The sequence below is a fragment of the Delphinapterus leucas genome, chromosome 17 (genome assembly GCF_059928025.1).
Source record: "Delphinapterus leucas isolate spDelLeu-1000000601 "Yukka" chromosome 17, BTC_Dleu_Yukka2, whole genome shotgun sequence".
NCBI classification, from domain to species: domain Eukaryota; kingdom Metazoa; phylum Chordata; class Mammalia; order Artiodactyla; family Monodontidae; genus Delphinapterus; species Delphinapterus leucas.
In genome coordinates this window covers 42,020,237-42,040,684 of record NC_143145.1, presented here as the reverse complement: position 1 = coordinate 42,040,684, position 20,448 = coordinate 42,020,237, and the positions used below count along the sequence as shown (strand labels likewise).

Genomic DNA, 20,448 nt, shown 5'->3' with positions numbered 1-20,448 from the left:
AACTTGTAACTTTTCCAGGCAATGTGTTTCTGGAAAGGAATTTTTATCCCATCTCTCTGATCCCCTAGTTGGAGATGAAACCTGCTGGACCGGCCTGACTTGTCTGACCTTAAGTGGCCTGGGCAGAAAGCCTTGACGTTCTCACCCATAGCTGTGAAGGGGGAGCCAGGACTCCTGGGCCAGCAGGGGCAGCCAGTGAACACAGGAATTTTATTCTAACAGGCCATCTAAACAAGGTAGCGTTGAGGTAGGTAAAGAGAGTTGAAGTAGGGAGGAATGGGATCAGAAACCCAGTGAAGAGAGAAGCAGAAAGAAGCGAGCCAAAAGGAGTCTCTGGAAGGCATTCTGGGCAATTTTGAGCAACTCCGTGCAAGATCAGAGACAGGAAGCTGTTGCCAGAAGCCCAGACATGTTTGAGTAAACTGCACCAACTTCAGAGAAAAGTTAAAACTCTATGAAAATCTTTATTAATTTACATTTCCCTTAAACACACATGTAGTCAGTATGAACAATTCTGTTCACCCTTTTTACTTAGTGGTAATAAAGCATGTCCAGGAATCAACATAATCCACATTCTTGGATTTCTCAGTTTTATGGCATTCTTTCCTATTGCTGTTTGACCACTTCCTTATCTTTGAATTGGTTCCAGTATCTTTCTCTACTGGGCAATGTTTTGACAAGGAACTGTGCCTACCAAAACAGCATTACCCCAGCCACACACACACACCTGGCTTACTCGTGGTGGGCATAGAATCTTGGCCCAAATAGTCATGTGGGTCCACCTTGTCCAGCTGTCCACCTATAGTAAATAATAACCAAAGACCTCCTGGGACTCAGGGCTTCATAAAAACTTCAAAGGATTAATTGAAAAAGACCAAAACCAGTTATCCTACACATGACCAGATATTCCATAGGTTTAAAAATATTGTATGGGGTGCTTCTAGCTTACTTTAAAATCCTCTGGCCATACCTAGTCTTTTTGTCTCTGCTATCCAGCATGATTCTTCTGCTTTTATCACCTGCTGATTCTGCTGGTTTCACTTCCCTGCTTGAAACCCATTGAGTTCTACTGCTTTTAGAATGAAACCTGAGTTCCCAGATATGGTCAGTAGAATAATGGCCCCCAAAGATATCCACATTCTAATCCCTGGAACCTGATTATGTTATCTTACATGGCAAAACACTTTACAGATGTGATTAAGGATCTTGAGATGAGAAGCTTATACTGAATTATCTGGGTGGGCCCAATCTAATCATAAGGGTCCTTATAAAAGGGAGGCAGGGGCTTCCTTGGTGGTGCAGTGGTTAAGAATCCGCCTGCCAATGCAGGGGACATGGGTTCGAGCTATGGTCTGGGAAGATCCCACATACTGTGGAGCAACTAAGCCTGGGGGCCACAACTACTGAGCCTGTGCTCTGTAACTACTGAAGCCTGTATGCTGCAACTATTGAAGTCCACATGCTCTAGAGCCCACGTGCTGCAACTACTGAGCCTGCAAGCTGCAACTACTGAGCCTGCGTGCTACAGCTACTGAAGCCCGCGTGCCTAGAGCCCGTGCTCCGCAACAAGAGAAGCCACCGCAATGAGAAGCCCATGTACTGCAACGAAGAGCAGCCCCCCTTCGCCGCAACTAGAGAAAGCCCACGTGCAGCAACGAAGACCTAATGCAGCCAAAAATAAATAAATAAATAATAAAATTAATTAATTAATTAAAAAAAAAAGGGAGGCAGGAGGGCCAGAGTCAGAGAAGGAAGTGGCGGGAGTGACATGGGACCAAGGAATTGCAGATGGCCTCTAGAAGCTAGAAAATATGATGAAACAGATTCTCTGCTAAAGCCAGAGCAGCAGAACACTGCTGAGGAACATTTCTAGGTAAGCACCAAGGCTCCCACATCACACTCTTCCATATCATAGAATTACAGTCTTCTGAAAGTCATCAAGCGCAATAAAGATATGTATCAGCCACAGTATTTATTAAGTGCCATCTGTGTGCAAAGGCCTCTGCTTTTGCGTGTAATTGTAGTGGGGTGATAGTATAGAATAGTGGATCCCCAAAAGATATGTTCAAGTCTTAACCCCCAGAGCTTGTGAAAGTGATTTTATATTGAAAAAAAGATCTTTGCAGATGTAATGACATGAAGGCTCTCAAGGTGAGATCATCCTGGACTTAACTCCAATGACAGATGTCCTTATAAGAGAAAGGCAGAGGGAGATCTGAGGCACAGAGACTCACAGGGCAAGGCCACATAAAGAGGAAGGCAGAGATTGGAGTGACACTGCCACAAGCCAGTGAACACCTGAGCCACCAGAAGTTGGAAAGGGCAAGGGAGGATTCTCTCCTAGAGTCTTCAGAGGGAGCATGGCCCTGCCACACTTTCAGAGGCAGTTTGGACTTCTGACCTCCTAAATTGTAAGAGAATAAATTTGTTTTGTTTTTAAGCCCAGTTTGTGGTCATTCATTATGGTAGCACAGGAAATAATACAGTGGTCTTCCCTGTGCTTCTCTACTAGGCTGTGAGCCATTAAGATCCTGTTTGCCTATCACAGTGCAGACAAAAGCCACCTCTGCTCCCTCCCATACACCCCGTGCTTCTGCTTGTGATTCCTTTTCTCACCTCTCCTACACTTTAAAGACCCATTAGCACACACTCCTCTGTGTGACTTTGCTTTCAGTACACATAGTACAACCAGCATTAAGACTTAAAATGTTTGGCAACCAGGATGGCACAGGTGCTGACCGATCGGAATGGTTGCCGGCTGCAGTGATGGAGCGAAGTCCAGGAGGCCCCTGCCATGCCTTTAGGTGCAGGACTGTGGCTACCAGATGTTGCCAAGAGTCCTGGTGTTAATTTTTACTGTGTACCAGGAACCGCGCTACTATCTCTTTGAGACCTCACCACAATTCAATGGGTGAGGAAAACTGAGGCTTAAAGGGGTTCAGTGTCGTGCCCGAGGTCATTTAGGTAGCAGGCAAGTGACAGAGTAAGGGCTGAAATGCAGGCGGTCTGACTCTGCTCTGTTGTGGGCTGTGTGAAGAAAGGCCTAGAAGCAGGTCATTTCTCTGTGGAGCAGCGAATACACTGTTCTTGGGTCTGGGGCCCTCGGAAATGTCAAATATTTATTTCAGAAAAATGGCGTCAGAGGCGATACTAGTTGATTCTGTCATTCGGTCCTGATTGGAACTGCAAGCCCAAGAGCCCATCAACCCTGAGGGAGAGCGGGCAGGAGTGTGGGGTGCTCACCCATCCCCCCATCCCCACCCCCATCCCAGGGAGAGGTGAGCTCTGTCCTTGTGAAACTATCCAGTGCAGAGAACTCAGAGCGTGCAGAGGCCAAGGCACGCCCAGGGGAGTCAGGACCCCAAAGGTGAGATGCTGCTAAGAGTTTTTGAGCCCTGAGGCATCCCCACACTTACTGTTCTTTCACTGCCTGCTTCTTTGGTTCATCCTCTGTGAAGCCGTGGCATGCAAAGGACACGTGTGCTTCTGTGAGAGAGAAGCAGAGGCTGGGTGAAACAAGCAAACCTGGATCTCCAGCCTTGGAGGAGAAAATGAAGCCAGAGATGAAATGGGTGTGTGTTGGCTTCAAAGAGGGAAGGGTCCTTGGCAGCCTGACGCCTGCAGAGGAGAAGAAAAGAGAGCCAGGGAGGTCTCCCTCAGCCTCAGCCAGAGGCAGGGCCCCTGGGCCTTAACCTCTGAACACCCACTGCTCCCCAGACAGACAGGTGGAAGGGAAAGTGAGGGGGACTTAATTAAAGCAAGGGCAGCTGGGGCAGTGGAATTTACCAGCAGGGGACCTCCTTGCCTCTCCCCGCCCCTCCCGCCCCCTCATACTGATGTTTGCTGAAAGTCAGCGGCATTTCTGGTGCTACATATGTAGGTGTACTTTACAGGAACTTTTAAATAAATCTAGTCCCGAGTGATTCATTATTCTATTACATTAGTTAGCTGTTGGAAGATCTCTCACACCATATACAAATGCCGAGCTATTTCATTGCTGGTACTTATGAGTCATCTTGCCGACTTTCTGTGTATATTTTCTACCACTGTTCTGTAATTGCATTCTTTCGTTCAGTGTATACAGGTGAGGATTATGTTCTTACCTTCTCCTACATTCTTCTGTGAGATCAAACCAGCAACAACAAAAAAAGGCAGATATGGTTTTCTTTGATATTTTATGGAGATTTATAAAACTAACCTTGACACTAGGGCTTCAACTTAGATCTGAAATTACAAGTAAGTTAATGCAAATGCTCTTCTGAGATTTGTAATAAGCAAAAGTGTATATCAAGACAGTCTTGGACTTCCCTGGTGGCACAGTGGTTAAGAATCCGCCTGCCAATGCAGGGGACACAGGTTCGAGCCCTGATCTGGGAAGATCCCACATGGTGTGGAGCAACTAAGCCTGAGCGCCACAACTACTGAAGCCTGTGTGCCTACAGCCCGTGCTCCACAAGAGAAGCCACCACAGTGAGAAGCCCGCGCACTGCAACAAAGAGTAGCCCCTGCTCGCCGCAACTAGAGAAAGCCTGTGCTCAGCAACAGAGACCCAAAGCAGCCAAAAATAAATAAATTTTAAAAAAAGACAGTCTTGCATTTGATGGACCTTATCAAGTTGTGTACCCATCTTGCCAAATTGCTGTCTTCAAAAACTCATTTTTACGTTTAATGGATCTGCTTCATCCATCATTACCACAGAAATCTAAAAAGTTCTCCTTGTCAACACCAAGAAGGAGAGAGGAAAAAAATATGACCCAAGAAAAGATGGATTTGTATGATGGAGAAAACCACAAACCATGTGTTTCCTTCACTCCATTATCTCTGGAAGGTCTCCCTTGGCAACTTTTATTTTGTTACTTCATTCTATCTTGGAGGTTTCTCTCTCTCTCCCTCTTTCTTAAAAAAAATATTTATTTGGCTGCACTGGGTCTTAGCTGTGGCATGCCTGATCTTTAGTTGCGGCTCGCGGGATCTTTTAGTTGCTGCATGCAGGTTCTTAGTTGCTGCATGCGGGATCTGGTTCCCTGACTAGCGATCGAACCTGGGCCCCCTGCATTGGGAGCACGGAGTCTTAACTGCTGGACCACTAGGGAAGTCCCTTGGAGGCTCAAATGTAGTGAGAGAACAGAATTATAAATATGAAGGGAAGGGAGAATATGGCTCCCCGAATTAAAAAGTGTTCCTCCATTTCCCCTTTTTATGTTACCTTGAAGCCTCTCCACTTGACTCAGCCACATTGTTTGGAGCTGTGTTGCATGTACTCAGACTTACCCATTCAAATGACCACGGCAGGAAGTTAGAAGCACACCTTTGACTCCAATGGAGTTTTTCTATTCGCATGCTCTCCATACGGAGGAGTCATCAGGCCTCGGATGAGGTCTTCACAAGACCCCAAGGTTTCTTCTCAGCGGCGCCCAACCTGATTGCTCAGCAGATATTTTTGAGAAAAGCTGGGAGCTCAGAGAGCTGCCCATGGTCATTTGTCGAGCCAAGTGCCCTAAAATTGCAGATGCCAGCCAGTCAACACTTAAGGAACGGCACTTCTCCACAGCTGGAAATCTGGAATGTTCTCAGTTTTATAAATGTTTTCTAGATGGTGATTTTGTTCGTCAGCTAGCCAGATTGTGCTTTTTATGGTGATTATGCTTAATACATTTTGAGCTCAGTTTAACCATAATTTGAAGTAAAAATACATGTATTTTAGTGATTCAAGGTGGCTGGGTCATAGTGTTGGTACTATTAATTAGGAGTCTTTTGGTTGAAAGCAACAGAAAACCCAGCTTCCACTGACTTAAACAATGAAGGGAACTCAACCCACCTAAAAAGGCCAGAGGTGGTTCAGGCTGTAGGTAAGGCTTGTTGGCGTCAAGATCTCATTTCTTTCCCTCTCTCTGCTCTGGCTTCCACTATGTGAGCTGCATCCTATGGCCGACTTCCTTTATGGTCCCAAGATGGATACCAAAAGTCCTGACGTTTTATCATTCCTTGTTCATGTCCACAGGAGAAAGAACATCTCTTTTTTCAATTGTCAAATAAAATTCCTGGGCTTCATTCTTTAAAAAAAATATTATTAATTTTTATTTTTTGAATTTTACTTAATTTTTTTAATACAGCAATTTCTTATTAGTTATCTATTTTATGCATATCAGTGTATATATGTCAATTCCAATCTCCCAATTCATCCCACCATCACCACCCCCCGCCCTCACTCTCCCCCCTTGGTGTCCACATGTTTGTTCTCTACAACTGTGTCTCTATTTCTGCCTTGCAAGCTGGTTCATCTGTACCATTTTTCTAGATTCCACACATATGCATTAGTACATGATATCTGTTTTTCTCTTTCTGACTTACTTCACTCTGTATGGGTCTCTAGATCCATTTACAAATGACCCAGTTTCGTTCCTTTTTATGGCTGAGTAATATTCCATTGTATATATGTACCGCATCTTCTTTATCCATTCGTCTGTCAATGGGCACTTAGGTTGCTTCCATAACCTGCCTATTGTAAATAGAGCTGCATTGAACATTGGGATACATGTGTCTTTTTGAATTATGGTTTTCTCTGGGTATATACCCAGTAGTGGGATTGCTAGGTCATATGGTAATTCTATTTGTAGTTTTTTAAGGAACCTCCATACTGTTCTGCATAGTGGCTGCATCAATTTACATTCCCACCAACAGTGCAAGAGGGTTCCCTTTTCTCCACACCCTCTCCAGCATTTGTTGTTTGTAGATTTTCTGATGTTGCTGGGCTTTATTCTGATGGGACCAATTACTGTATTTAGGAGTATGGGATAGCCTGCTTGGTAAAAACCAGCTCCTCCTTGGAGCTGAGGGAAGGTTAATCCCATCAAAAACATTTTGTTGAGAGTGGGGTAGAAATGGTTATGCAAAACAAAACTGGGATGTTGTTTTACCAAAAGAAGGGTACATGGATGCAAGGAGGGAAAAAAACCAGTATCCTCTACTGAATGTGTTGGGAGGAAAACTGTAAGCTTTCCAGAAAGGGAGGCTGAGGAGTGATAGCGAGGGGCTCTGTTAAGGAGTCTGAACTTGACATCTTTTAAAGGGCTGTTATCAGTAATTGTTATCCAACATCCACGGAAATCTCTTCAGGGGCATTTAATGTCCAATTCTCTTTTTTAAAAATAAAGCTTTTCTGGGACTTCCCTGGTGGTCCAGTGGTTAAGAATCTGCCTTCCCACGCAGGGGATATGGGTTCCATCCCTGGTTGGGGAACTAAGATCCCACATGCCATGGGGCAGCTAAGCCCGTGTGCCGCAACTACTACTGAGCCTGAGCGCTCTATAGCCTGATCACCACAACTAGAGAGAAGCCTGCGCTGTGCAAGAAGAGGCTGCGCACTGTAACGAAAGATCCTGCACGCTGCAACAAAGATCCTGAGTGCCACAACTAAGACCCCAAGCAGCCGAAAAGAAAAGATATTCAGTATTTTCCAGATCAAAACATCCTTTCCAACCCTTAGGAGTTTTGACTCCAGCTTAGAAACAGTCCTCTGCGCCAAGTCCTATGGTCCCTGGCTGTGAGCCTATATCTCTTACCTCTGTTTCTTGTTTCTTGGCTGCTTTGGCCACCCTGCCACTCTGTTTCACTTCCAAATTTTGACTTCCTTATGCATGAGTCATAACGCAGTAAGCAATGATTGTATGTGCTGAGGCCCAGTTGCAGCGGAGCAAGAAGTTTGGACCTTTTCTCTTGGTCCAGCCACCTTGCCTCTCTTCTAGAACCAGGTGCCCTGTTCCACCTGGCCTGCCTGTCCCAGTGCCCACTAGGCCTGGTGGCTGAGCTTGGCCTAAGGAGTAAAGAAACCTGTGGGTAGGTGTGAGCAGAAGTAGGGGCTGGAGATGAGTGTTGGGGGTGGCTCCATACAGAGTCAGAGGGAGACCAGGTGAGGAGTGCAGTTTGGTGGTTGCAGCTGAATGACCACTCATTGTGAACATGCTTATGAACATTCCTTGTTTGTTCTCAATTTCAAGCGTACAGAGAGGCACAAATATGGAGGAAGTCTCTTTGCAAGAACTGGCCAGGGATCTGTGAGTCAGGCATGTCAAAGTTTAATATACTATTGCCTGCCTTTTTACATAAGTGGTAAAATTTGTATTTTATTAAAAATTTCAATAGCAACAACATTTACCACTACAACTATTACCACCACATCCACTGTTTACTGAGCACGTGCTATTTGCTATGTGCTTTACTTATGTTACCCCCAATCTTTATAATTCTAGGGAGCAGGGATTATTTTTCCCATTTTACAAATTTTACTAATAAGAAAATTGAGGTGCAGAACAGCTAAACTATTTACACAAGGTTATACAGCTAATAATTTGCAGAATCAGATTTTGAACTCAGGTCTATCTGGCTCCAAACTGTAAAAGTTTTTATTTTTATATGAAAATGAATTTTTTTTTTGCGGTACGCAGGCCTCTCACTGTTGTGGCTTCTCCCGTTGCAGAGCACAGGCTCCGGACGCGCAGGCTCAGCGGCTATGGCTCACGGGCCTAGCCGCTCCGCGGCATGTGGGATCTTCCCAGACCGGGGCATGAACCCGTGTCCCCTGCCTCGGTAGGCGGACTCTCAACCATTGCGCCACCAGGGAAGCCCTGAAAATGAATTTTAAATGAAATCATGCTTAAATTTCTTCTCTTTACATAAAAGTATGGACAACTTATTTATACCAGTATTCTAGAAAAATATATTGCTTTAAAAAATAAATTCCTTTGGGACTTCCCTTGTGGTGCAGTGGTTAAGAATCTACCTGCCAATGCAGGGGTCACGAGTTTGATCCCTGTTCTGGGAAGATCCCACATGCCTCAGAGCAAGTAAGTCCATGTGCCATAACTACTGAGCCTGCGCTCTAGAGCCCGCGAGCCACAACTACTGAGCAAGCCCGCAGGCCTAGAGCCCATGCTCCGCAACAAGAGAAGTTAGCTCAATGAGAAGCCCTCACACTGCAACGAAGAGTAGCTTTTGCTTGCTGCAGCTACAGAAAGCCTGTGCACAGCAACGAAGACCCAATGCAGGCAAAAATAAGTAAATTAAATAAATAAATTAAAAAAAAATTCCCTGGTAATATGTGGATTTAAAGTTTCTGTTCCATTTCATTTAATCTGGCACCAACTTTGAAAACCTTAATACAATGTTCTAACTTTGCAGGTTGTATACCTATTTTGAGCTAGTTTTATAGATGGTAAGCTTACTCAATAACTGCTTGTTGAGGTTAATGTTTTGTCATTTACAGCAGTTAATGTTGAGAAATAAGGCATTTGTTGTATAATTTCCTACCACTGGCAGAGAAGGTAATATGCAAATCATTTAGGAATTTTCTACCAAAGAAAGCAGCCGTTGTGTCTTTTTGTGTATGAGTATTTGAATATGATTCACGCTTCACTGAAAAACTTACCCATGACTATGCCTTGAATGTTTTTTACAAAAATTAAAAAATATGTACTTATTATAGAAGATTGGTAAATTACAGCAAAGAAAATAATCATGCATAACCTACCAAAGATAGATACGTATTTTACATGGCTTTTTTATACAAAAATTTAAAAATTTTACGTTGTAATTCACTCATATACCTGGAATCTATTTTAGTACAGGGTGTTAAGCCTTATGTTTCTAATAAGATATAGATGAGCATAAAACTATTTCCTTAGTTTTCAATATGATAAATAAATGATGTCCCTGTTAGAAATATGTAAACTTAGTTTGAATTGAGGCAAATCCCTGATCAATTTTTATCCATTGTTGGGAAAAGTCACAGGATTCTTGAAGTGTAGTAGGTTTATATGATAAAGTTTCCAAGATCAAGATCAAATTTCTGCCAAGAAAACTTAATTTTTAAAAATATGGATAAACTTCTCTGTTCAGATTTAAATGTCATTCTTTGATTGTAAGATAAGATAACTTGACAGATGGTTAAAAGAGCAGTAGTCTGAGAAATGCAATTTACAATAAATCTTTCAAGAAATACATTTAAATTCCTGCCAAAAAGCTTCTCAAATAAATCCCCAAGCTTAAATTCCAATCTCTCCAAGGAATATATGCAGTAACTTTTTTTTTTTCTATTTGGATAGATTTTATTTTTTAGAGCAGTTTTAGGTTCACAGCAAAACTGAGGGGAAAGTACAGAGTTCCCATATACCTCCTTCCCCCCAATATGCACAACATCACCTACTATCAACATCTTCCACAGATTGTTACAATTGATGAACCTACATTGGCATGTCAATATTACCTAAAGTCTATAGTTTACATCAGGGTTCATTCATGGTGTTGTACAGTATATATTTTGCCAAATGTATAATGACATGCATCCCACCATCATCCTATCACACAGAATAGTTTCACTGTGCTAAAAATCCTCTGTGTTCAGCCCTCCCTCCTGCCAACACCTGGCAACCACTGATCATTTTACTGTCTTGCACCATTTTTAAGGGATACTTCTATGTCATTTAATTGGGAAACTTTTCTTTCTTTCTTTTAATTTTTAACTTTTTAAAAAACTTTTTATTGTGAAATAATTATAGACTCAAAAATAGTACATAGAGTTCCATGTATCCTTCACTCAGCTTCCTCCAATGGTGACATGTCATATAACTAACTGCAGTACAATATCAAAACCAAGAAACCGACATTGTCTAACACCGTTAAGTAGCTTATAGGTTACAAGAGGTCTTACTCAATCTTCACCAATTTTTACATGCATTCGTGTGTGTGTGTGTGTGTGTGTGTGTGTGTGTGTGTGTAGTTCTATGCAATTTTATCCCTTCTATAGATTCATGTAACCACCACAACAATCAAGGCATAGAACTCTTTCAACACTACAAAGGAACTCCCTCCTACTACCCTTATATATATAAAACCCTTCCACCCTTTCCCTGTCCCCTGGCAATCACCAATCTCTTTCCAAATCTGTAGTTTTGTCACTTCAAGAATGTTATATAGAATCATCCAGTATGTAACCTTTTGTGGTTTACATTTTTCACTAAGCATAAAGCATTTGAGATCCAGTTTTTTGCCTCACCAATAGTTTACTCGTTTTTATTGCTGAGTACTATTCCATTGTATGAATATTCCAGAGTTTCGCCCCTTGAAGGACATGTGGGTTGTCTCTTTTTTTTTCTCTCTTGCTTTTACAACTAAGGCTGCTGTGGACATTTATGAACAGATTTTTCTGTGAACATAAATTTTCAATTTTCTGGGATAAATGCCCTGGAGTATAGTTGCTGGGCTGTATGATAGGCACATATTTTGTTTTGTAAGTAACTGACAAATACTTTTCCAGAGTGACTATACCATTTTACATTCACACCAGTAATGTATGAGAGATCCAGTTTCTCTCCATCCTCACCAGCTATTGGTATTATTGCTCTTTTTTTTTTAACATCTTTATTGGAGCATAATTGCTTTACAGTGTTGTGTTAGTTTCTGCTGTATAACAAAGTGAATCTGGTATACATATACATATATGCCCATATCCCTTCCCTCTTGCGTCTCCCTCCCACCCTCTCAATCCCACCCCTCTAGGTGGTTGCAAAGCACTGAGCTGATCTCCCTGTGCCATGCAGCTGCTTCCCACTAGCTATTTTACATTTGGTAGTGTATATATGTCAATGTTACTCTCTCACTTCGTCCCAGCTTACCCTTCCCCCTCCCTGTGTCCTCAAGTCCATTCGCTATGTCTGTATCTTTATTCCTGTCCTGCCCCTAGGTTTGTTAGAACCCCCTCCCCTTTTTTTTTCGATTCCATATATATGTGTTAGCATACGGAATTTGTTTTTCTCTTTCTGACTTACTTCACTCTGTATGACAGACTCTAGGTCCATCCACCTCACTACAAATAACTCAGTTTAATTTCCTTTTATGGCTGAGTAATATTCCATTGTATATATCGGCCACATCTTCTTTATCCATTCATCTGTCGATGGACACGTAGGTTGCTTCCATGTCCTGGCTATTGTAAATAGTGCTGCATTGAACATTGTGGTACATGACTCTTTTTTTTGTGTGTGGTACACGGGCCTCTCACTGTTGTCGCCTCTCCCGTTGCGGAGCACAGGCTCTGGACGCGCAGGCTCAGCAGCCATGGCTCACGGGCCCAGCCGCTCCGCGGCATGTGGGATCTTCCCAGACCGGGGCACGAACCCGTGTCCCCTGCATTGGCAGGTGGACTCTCAACCACTGCACCACCAGGAAAGCCCGGTACATGACTCTTTTTGAATTATGGTTTTCTCAGGGTATATCCCCAGTAGTGGGATTGCTGGGTCGTATGGTAGTTCTATTTTTAGTTCTTTAAGGAACCTCCATACTGTTCTCCATAGTGGCTGTATCAATTTACATTCCCACCAACAGTGCAAGAGAGTTCCCTATTCTCCACACCCTCTCCAGCAATTATTGTTTGTAGATTTTTGGATGATGACCATTCTGACCGGTGTGAGATGATACCTCATTGTAGTTTTGACTTGCATTTCTCTAATGATTAGTGATGCTGAGCATGTTTTCATGTATTTGTTGGCAATCTGCATATTTTCTTTGGAGAAATGTCTATTTAGGTCTTCTGCCCATTTTTGGACTGAGTAGTTTTTTTGATATTGAGCTGCATGAGCTGCTTGTATATTTTGGAGATTAATCCTTTGTCTGTTGCTTTGTTTGCAAATATTTTCTCCCATTCTGAGGTTTGTCTTTTCGTCTTGTTTATGGTTTCCTTTGCTGTGAAAAAGCTTTTCAGTTTCATTAGGTCCCATTTGTTTATTTTTGTTTTTATTTCCATTTCACTAGGAGGTGGATCAAAAAGGATCTTGCTGTGATTTATGTCATAGAGTGTTCTGCCTATGTTTTCCTCTAAGAGTTTTATATTGTCTGGCCTTACATTTAGGTCTTTAATCCATTTTGAGTTTATTTTTGTGTGTGGTGTTAAGGAGTGTTCTAATTTCACTCTTTTACATGTAGCTGTCCAGTTTTCTCAGCACCACTTATTGAAGAGGCTGTCTTTTCTCCATTGTATATTCTTGCCTCCTTTATCAAAGATAAAGTGACCATAGGTGCTTGGGGTTTATCTCTGGGTTTTCTATCATTTTCCATTGATCTATATTTCTGTTTTTGCGCCAGTACCGTACTATCTTGATTACTGTAGCTTTGTAGTATAGTCTGACGTCCAGGAGGCCGATTCCTCCAACTCCGTTTTTCTTTCTGAAGATTGTTTTGGCTATTCAGGGTCTTTTGTGTTTCCGTACAAATTGTGCAATTTTTTGTTCTACTTCTGTGAAAAATGCCAGTGGTAGTTAGTTAGGGATTACATTGAATCTGTAGATTGCTTTGGGTAGTAGAGTCATTTTCACAATGTTGATTCTTCCTATCCAAGAACATAGTATATCTCTCCATCTGTTTGTATCATCTTTAATTTCTTTCATCAGTGTCTTATAGTTTTCTGCATACAGGTCTTTTGTCTCCTTAGGTAGGTTTATTCCTAGGTATTTTATTCCTTTTGTTGCAATGGTACATGGGAGTGTTTCCTTAATTTCTCTTTCATATTTTTCATCATTAGTGTATAGGAATGCAAGAGAGATCTGTGCATAAATTTTGTATCCTATTACTCTACCAAATTCATTGATTAGCTCTAGTAGTTTTCTGGTAGCATCTTTAGGGTTCTCTATGTATAGTATCATGTCATCTGCAAACAGTGACAGTTTTACTTCTTCTTTTCTGATTTGGATTTATTTATTATTTTTTCCTTCTATTTCTTTTTCTTCTCTGATTGCTGTTGCTAAAACTTCCAAAACTATGTTGAATTATAGTGGTGAGAGTGGGCAACCTTGTCTTTTTCCTGATCTTAGAGGAAATGGTTTCAGTTTTTCACCATTGAGAATGATGTTGTCTGTGGGTTTGTATATATGGCCTTTACTATGTTAAGGTAGGTTGAATTTACTATGTTAAGGGTGTTGAATTTTTTCAAAAGCTTTTTCTGCATCTATTGAGTCTATCATATGGTTTTTATCCTTCACTTTGTTAATATGGTATATCACATTGATTGATTTGCGTATATTGTAGAATCCTTGCATTCCTGGGTTAAACACCACTTGAACATGGTGTATGATCCTTTTAACGTTCTGTCAGATTCTGATGGCTAGTATTTTGTTGAGGATTTTTGCATCTATGTTCATCAGTAATATTGGCCTGTAGTTTTCTTTTTTTGTGACATCCTTTTCTAGTTTGGGTGTCAGGGTGATGATGGCCTCATAAATGTGTTTGGGAGTGTTCCTCCCTCTGCTATATTTTGGAAGAGTTTGAGAAGGATAGGTGTAAGCTCTTCTCTAAATGTTTGATAGTATTTGCCTGTGAAGCCATCTGGTCCTTGGCTTTTGTTTGCTGGAAGATTTTTAATCACAGTTTCAATTTCAGTGCTTGTGATTTGTCTGTTTATATTTTCTATTTCTTCCTGGTTCAGTCTTGGAAGGTTGTGCTTTTTTAACAATTTGTCCATTTCTTCCAGGTTATCCATTTTATTGGCATATAGTTGCTTGCAGTAATCTCTCATGATCCTTTGTATTTCTGCAGTGTCAGTTGTTACTTCTTTTTTATTTCTAATTCTATTGATTTGAGTCTTCTCCCTTTTTTTCTTGATGAGTCTGGCTAATGTTTTATCAATTTTGTTTATCTTCTCAAAGAACCAGTTTTTAGTTTTATTGATCTTTGCTATTGTTTCCTTAATTTCTTTTTCATTTATTTCTTATCTGATCTTTACGATTTCTTTCCTTCTGCTAACTTTGGGGTTTTTTTGTGCTTCTTTCTCTAGTTGCTTTAGGTGTAAGGTTAGGTTCTTTATTTGAGATGTTTCTTGTTTCTTGAGGTAGGATTGTATTGCTATAAACTTCCCTCTTAGAACTGCTTTTGCTGAATCCCATAGGTTTTGGGTCATTGTGTTTCCATTGTCATTTGTTTCTAGGTATTTTTTGATTTTCTCTTTGATTTCTCCAGTGATCTCTTGGTTATTTAGTAATGTATTGTTTAGCCTCCTTGTGTTTGTATTTTTCACAGATTTTTTTTCCTGTAATTGATATCTAGTCTCATAGCGTTGTGGTCAGAAAAGATACTTGATACGATTTCAATTTTCTTAAATTTACCACGGCTTGACTTGTGACCCAGGATATGATCTATCCTGGAGAATGTTACATGAGCACTTGAGAAGAAAGTGTATTCTGCTGTTTTTGGATGGAATGTCCTATAAATATCAATTAAGTCCATCGTTTAATGTGTCATTTAAAGCTTGTGTTTCCTTATTTATTTTCATTTTGGATGGTCTGTCCATTGGTGAAAGTGGGGTGTTAAAGTCCCCTACTATGATTGTGTTCCTGTCGATTTCCCCTTTTGTGGCTGTTAGCATTTGCCTTATGTATTGAGGTGCTCCTATGTTGGGTGCATAAATATTTACAATTGTTATATCTTCTTGGCTTGATCCCTTGATCATTATGTAGTGTCCTTCTTTGTCTCTTGTAATAGTCTTTATTTTAAAGTCTATTTTGTCTGATATGAGAATTGCTACTCCAGCTTTCTTTTGATTTCCATTTGCATGGAATATCTTTTTCCATCCCTTCACTTTCAGTCTCTATGTGTCCCTAGGTCTGAAGTGGGTCTCTTGTATACAGCATATGTACAGGTCTTGTTTTCATATCCATTCAGCCCGTCTATGTCTTTTGCTTGGAGCATTTAATCCATTTACATTTAAGGTAATTATTGATATGTATGTTCCTGTTACCATTTTCTTAATTGTTTTGGGTTTGTTATTGTAGGTCTTTTCCTTCTCTTGTGTTTCCTGCCTAGAGAAGTTCCTTTAGCATTTGTTGTAAAGCTGGTTTGGTGGTGCTGAATTCTCTTAACTTTTGCTTATCTGTAAAGGTTTTAATTTCTTCCATCGAATCTGAATGAGATCCTTGCTGGGTAGAGTAATCTTGGTTGTAGGTTTTTCCCTTTCATCACTTTAAATATGTCCTGCCACTCCCTTCTGGCTTGCAGAGTTTTGTTGAAAAATCAGCTGTTAACCTTATGGGGAGTCCCTTATATGTTATTTGTTGCTTTTCCCTTGCTGCTTTTAATAGTTTTTGTTTGTATTTAATTTTTGATAGTTTGATTAATATGTGTCTCGGTGTGTTTCTCTTTGGGTTTATCCTGTATTGTACTCTCTGTGCTTCCTGGACTTGATTATTTCCTTTCCCATGTTAGGGAAGTTTTATTATAATCTCTTCAAATATTTTCTCAGACCCTTTCTTTTTCTCTTCTTCTTCTGGGACCCCTATAATTCGAATGTTGGTGCATTTAATGTTGTCCCAGAGGTCTCTGAGGCTGTCCTCAATTCTTTTCATTCTTTTTTCTTTATTCTGCTCCCTGACAGTTATTTCCACCATTTTATCTTCCAGCTCACTTACCCGTTCTTCTGCCTCAGTTATTCTGTTATTGATTCCTTGTATTTTTAATTCCATTAATTGTGTTGTTCATCACTGTTTGTTTGCTCTTTAGTTCTTGTAGATCCTTGTTAAATGTTTCTTCTATTTTCTCCATTATATTTCTGAGATTTTGGATCATCTTTACTATCATTACTCTGAATTCTTTTTCAGGTAGACTGCCTATTTTGTCTTCATTTATTTGGTCTTGTTGGTTTTTCCCTTGCTCCTTCATCTGTAAAATTTTTTTTGGTCGTTTCCTTTTTTTTTTGATGGGTGGTGGTGTATTCTTATCTTACTGGTTGTTTGGCCTGAGACATCCAGCACTGGAGTTTGCAGGCAGTTGGATAGAGCTGGGTCTTGGTGCTGATATCAGGACCTCCAGGAGGCCTCACTCAGATTGATATTCCCTGGGGTCTGAGGTTCTCTGTTAGTCCAGAGGTTTGGACTCAGAGCTTCCACCACAGGAGCTTGGGAACCAAGATACCACAAGCTTCATGGTGCAGTTAAAAAAAAAAAAAAAAAAAGGAAGAAAGAAAGAAAAAAGAGCAGTACAATATCAAAGAATAAAAAATAAAATAAAATTAGAAAGATTAAAAATATATTAGTAAAAATAAAACTATAATTGAAACAACTGCAACAAGGTAAAATAAAACCACAAGAGAAAAGAGAAAAAAAAGGGCGGGGTAACAAGCCAAAAGGAGAGATCACTAACAAAGTATAAAATAAAGTTAGAAAAATAAAAGGTTTATTAGGAAAAATAAAAATGCAAAAGAATCAACAACAATGAATCAACAAGATAAAACAGAATCCCAATCTAAAAGAGGAAAAAAAGAAAAGAAAAAAAAAAAAGGCCTTGGGTATGGGGGCAGAGTTCAGATGCGGGGGGAGGGGGGGACGACGACGACCACGACTTAGGCAGGGGTGGGGTTTAGGGTGGGTAGGGACCTACGCAGGTGGGGGTCCAACGTTCAAACGTGGGGCGGGGCCTCTGCTTAGGACCTGCATGGAAGGGGAGCGGCAGCACGTGGAAAGGAGGGCCTCTGGAGTGTGGAGTTCCCGAGTTAGGAGGTAGGGCCCTGAGTGAGGGTGTTTGGGTTCGGTTTAGGCTCAGCTCATTGGAGGGGGTCTCAGAGTGTAGAGGTGGGGCCCTGGGTGGGGGTGTAGGGGCGGGGCTTGGGCTCTGCAGGGCAGGAGGGAGGCTTTGAGGGCAGAGGGTTAGTCCTGGGAGCCCAACAGGCTCTCGGGTGTCTAAGTGGACAGGGAAGGCACTGGCCCGTTTTCTTCGGTTCCTTCACGCTGCACCCCCCCCCCCACTGACTCCCCTAGGGTCTCCCCGGTCGCCGCTGGACCCCTAACCATGGGTGGGTCCCGCTGGCTATAGGAACTCCTCCCCTCCCCCAGCCACCCCTCAGGGGTGCCAGTCCAGGAGGTCCGACCTTTACTTTTGCTCCCCCTTCCCTCCCTCCCACTCCCTCAGGACCCGCACAGCTGGACCTCCTCAGTGGGCAGAAGAGCTCAGCAGGTTCCTGGTGGTCCAAGTGGGCGGGGGAAACCTGGCCACACTCCCTTTTGATCCTCTGCCCTCCCAATGGTTCCCCAATTTCCCCCTTCTGGCGTGGGATCCCTTCCCCTCCCCCAGCCGCGCCTCAGAGGCACCAGTCCAGTCCCGCCTCCACTTCTCCTCCCCCTTCACTCCCCCCCACGCCCCACGTCCCAGTTGCTGGGGGTTCCTCCCGTCTCCTTAGGTGTCTGTGGTCCCCCACCGGTGCCTGGTAGGTGCCCTAGTTGTGAGGAGACATGAATTCTGCATCCTCCTAGTACACCATCTTTTCTTTCTTTTTTTTAAAATATGGAACACTTCATGAATTTGCATGTCATCCTTGTGCAGGGGCCATACTAATCTTCTCTGTATCTTTCTAATTTTAGTATATGTGCTGCCCAAGCAAGCACTGGAAACTTTTCTAAATGATCTAGAAGCTGACTATAAGGCTCTCTGTTAAAACAACATAGCATTGTATTTCCATGGGTACTGGGGACTTCCTTCTTCAAAGTGAAAAGTGTGCATTGCTGCAATTTGGGGATGTGGTTATAATTTGGATTATTCTCTTTACATGATGAATTTTTATAAGGAATATAATATCTATTCCCATTTCATCCAGTATCTGCAGGAAATATATTGTCCCAATTTAGTTCGTAGGACACAGTGGCCAGCAAAGCCACAAATGTCCCATATTTAAATGTTTAGAATGACACCCTGTGTATGATAGGTTATTTTCCCATAGCCAGGGAGCATTTGTCTTCTGCAAGAAGAGTAAATTCACTTTTTGTTCACAGAAGAATTAGAAAAAAACAGCAAATGTATTGTTTTTTAATTGTAGCTATCAGGCTGGGCCTATTTTGAGACTGGATACTTAAGACAACTATCCTAGTTTGTCTTGCATTATTCACTATAGTTTATTTAATGCTTCATTATATATATATTTTTAAACGTTTGTGAGGGGGGAAATAACTTCACACTTACATTTTGCAAGAATAGAAATAGTACCTATATATTCATATACTCTTTATACAAATTCGCCTACTAACGTTTCACCCCGTTTGCTTTATCATTTATAGAGGTGGTTTCTCTCTTTCATATTTAATATTTACATTATATGTTATATATTAAAAATGTTTCTGAATCATTTGAGGATAAATTATATACATCATGGTCCTTTACCCCTAAGTACTTCAGTGTGTATATTCTAGAAATGGGGATATTCTCTTATATAACCAGAACAATAAATTTAACTTTGATACAACACTTTCATCTAATTTTCTGTTCACATTCCAATTCTGTCAATTGACCCAGTAATATCCTTTGCAGCACTTTCCCCTTTTAGTACAGGACCCAGTATAGGGTCAGTTACAGTCATCCCTCCGTATCCGCAGGGGGGATTGGTTTCAGAAAGCCCTCCCTCCCCCACGTCCGCCTCCCCCACCTTTCTGCCCACTGATACCAAAATCCGCAGGTGCTCAAGTCCCTTGTATAAAATGGCATAGTACTGTCAGACCCCCTCTATCCTCAGATTCTGCATCTGTCAGACCCCCTCTATCCTCAGATACTGCATCTGCGGATCTAGAGGGCGGGCTGTATTGCATTTAGTTGTTATGTCTCGTTTGCCTCTTTTAATCTGGAACGCTTCCACTGCCCTTTTTCAGAATTCAGCCCCCCCCACACACACCCTTTTAAAAATAGAATGTCATTTTTTTCAGGTTTGTCTGATATTTTCTCAGAAGTCTAGGAAAACAGCTCCCTGTTGTCTGAGCTGCCTGAAGGTGTACTGGAGAGAAATGATTTCTCCTTTTCTGCCTTTCAGATCTCACATATGTGTTTCCATTGGCAGAATTTAACCTGGGACCATTCAGGGAAAAGGTCTCTGGAAAATAGAGTTCTAGGCTTTCTCCCCATCTGCAGAGGTGAATGTAGAAAGGTGTGGCAATAATGCTGAGCTGACTGACCACTGACAAGCTGGGACAACCTCCTGTCCTGTTAGGATCTGGGGATAGAAAGGAGAACAAGACAATGAGCTCCCTGCCTTCATGGAGTTTACAGTGTCCAGACAGACCTCTGAGTCCTAAGAGGGAAACACACAGGGCTGTGACGGAGAATAACGGCACTCTCTCAGGGCACAGAGGCCTGACATATCGAGGAGCCTATGCGAAGGGCTATGCGAAGGGCAGGGCGGGCTGGGCTTGGGGCTGTCTAGATAGACAAGTGGCCTGGGCAGTGGGCCTCCAACAGTGGAAAAGATCATGATATATTTTCAAAATGACAGAAGGTCACCGTCACTGGAATTTGGTGGACTGTGGCATCATCTTAAGGTGGAGAGGATGACAGAAGCTGGCTTCTGCTAGGCCTTAAAGGACCTGGTGATGAGCTGCCATTTTGTTCTAAGTGAAGTAGAAATGTTACTACCCCATATGGCACCTTTGGGCAAATTAG

At 41.8% G+C, this 20,448-nt stretch overlaps 1 non-coding gene across 1 annotated transcript; it reads right to left on the bottom strand.

The window, feature by feature from the left end:
• Window positions 1-18,306: 18,306 nt before the first annotated feature.
• LOC115801953 (U6 spliceosomal RNA) lies at window positions 18,307-18,413 on the bottom strand. Its single transcript, XR_004022331.1, has one exon. It is a non-coding gene; the product is annotated as a U6 spliceosomal RNA (small nuclear RNA).
• Window positions 18,414-20,448: the final 2,035 nt, after the last annotated feature.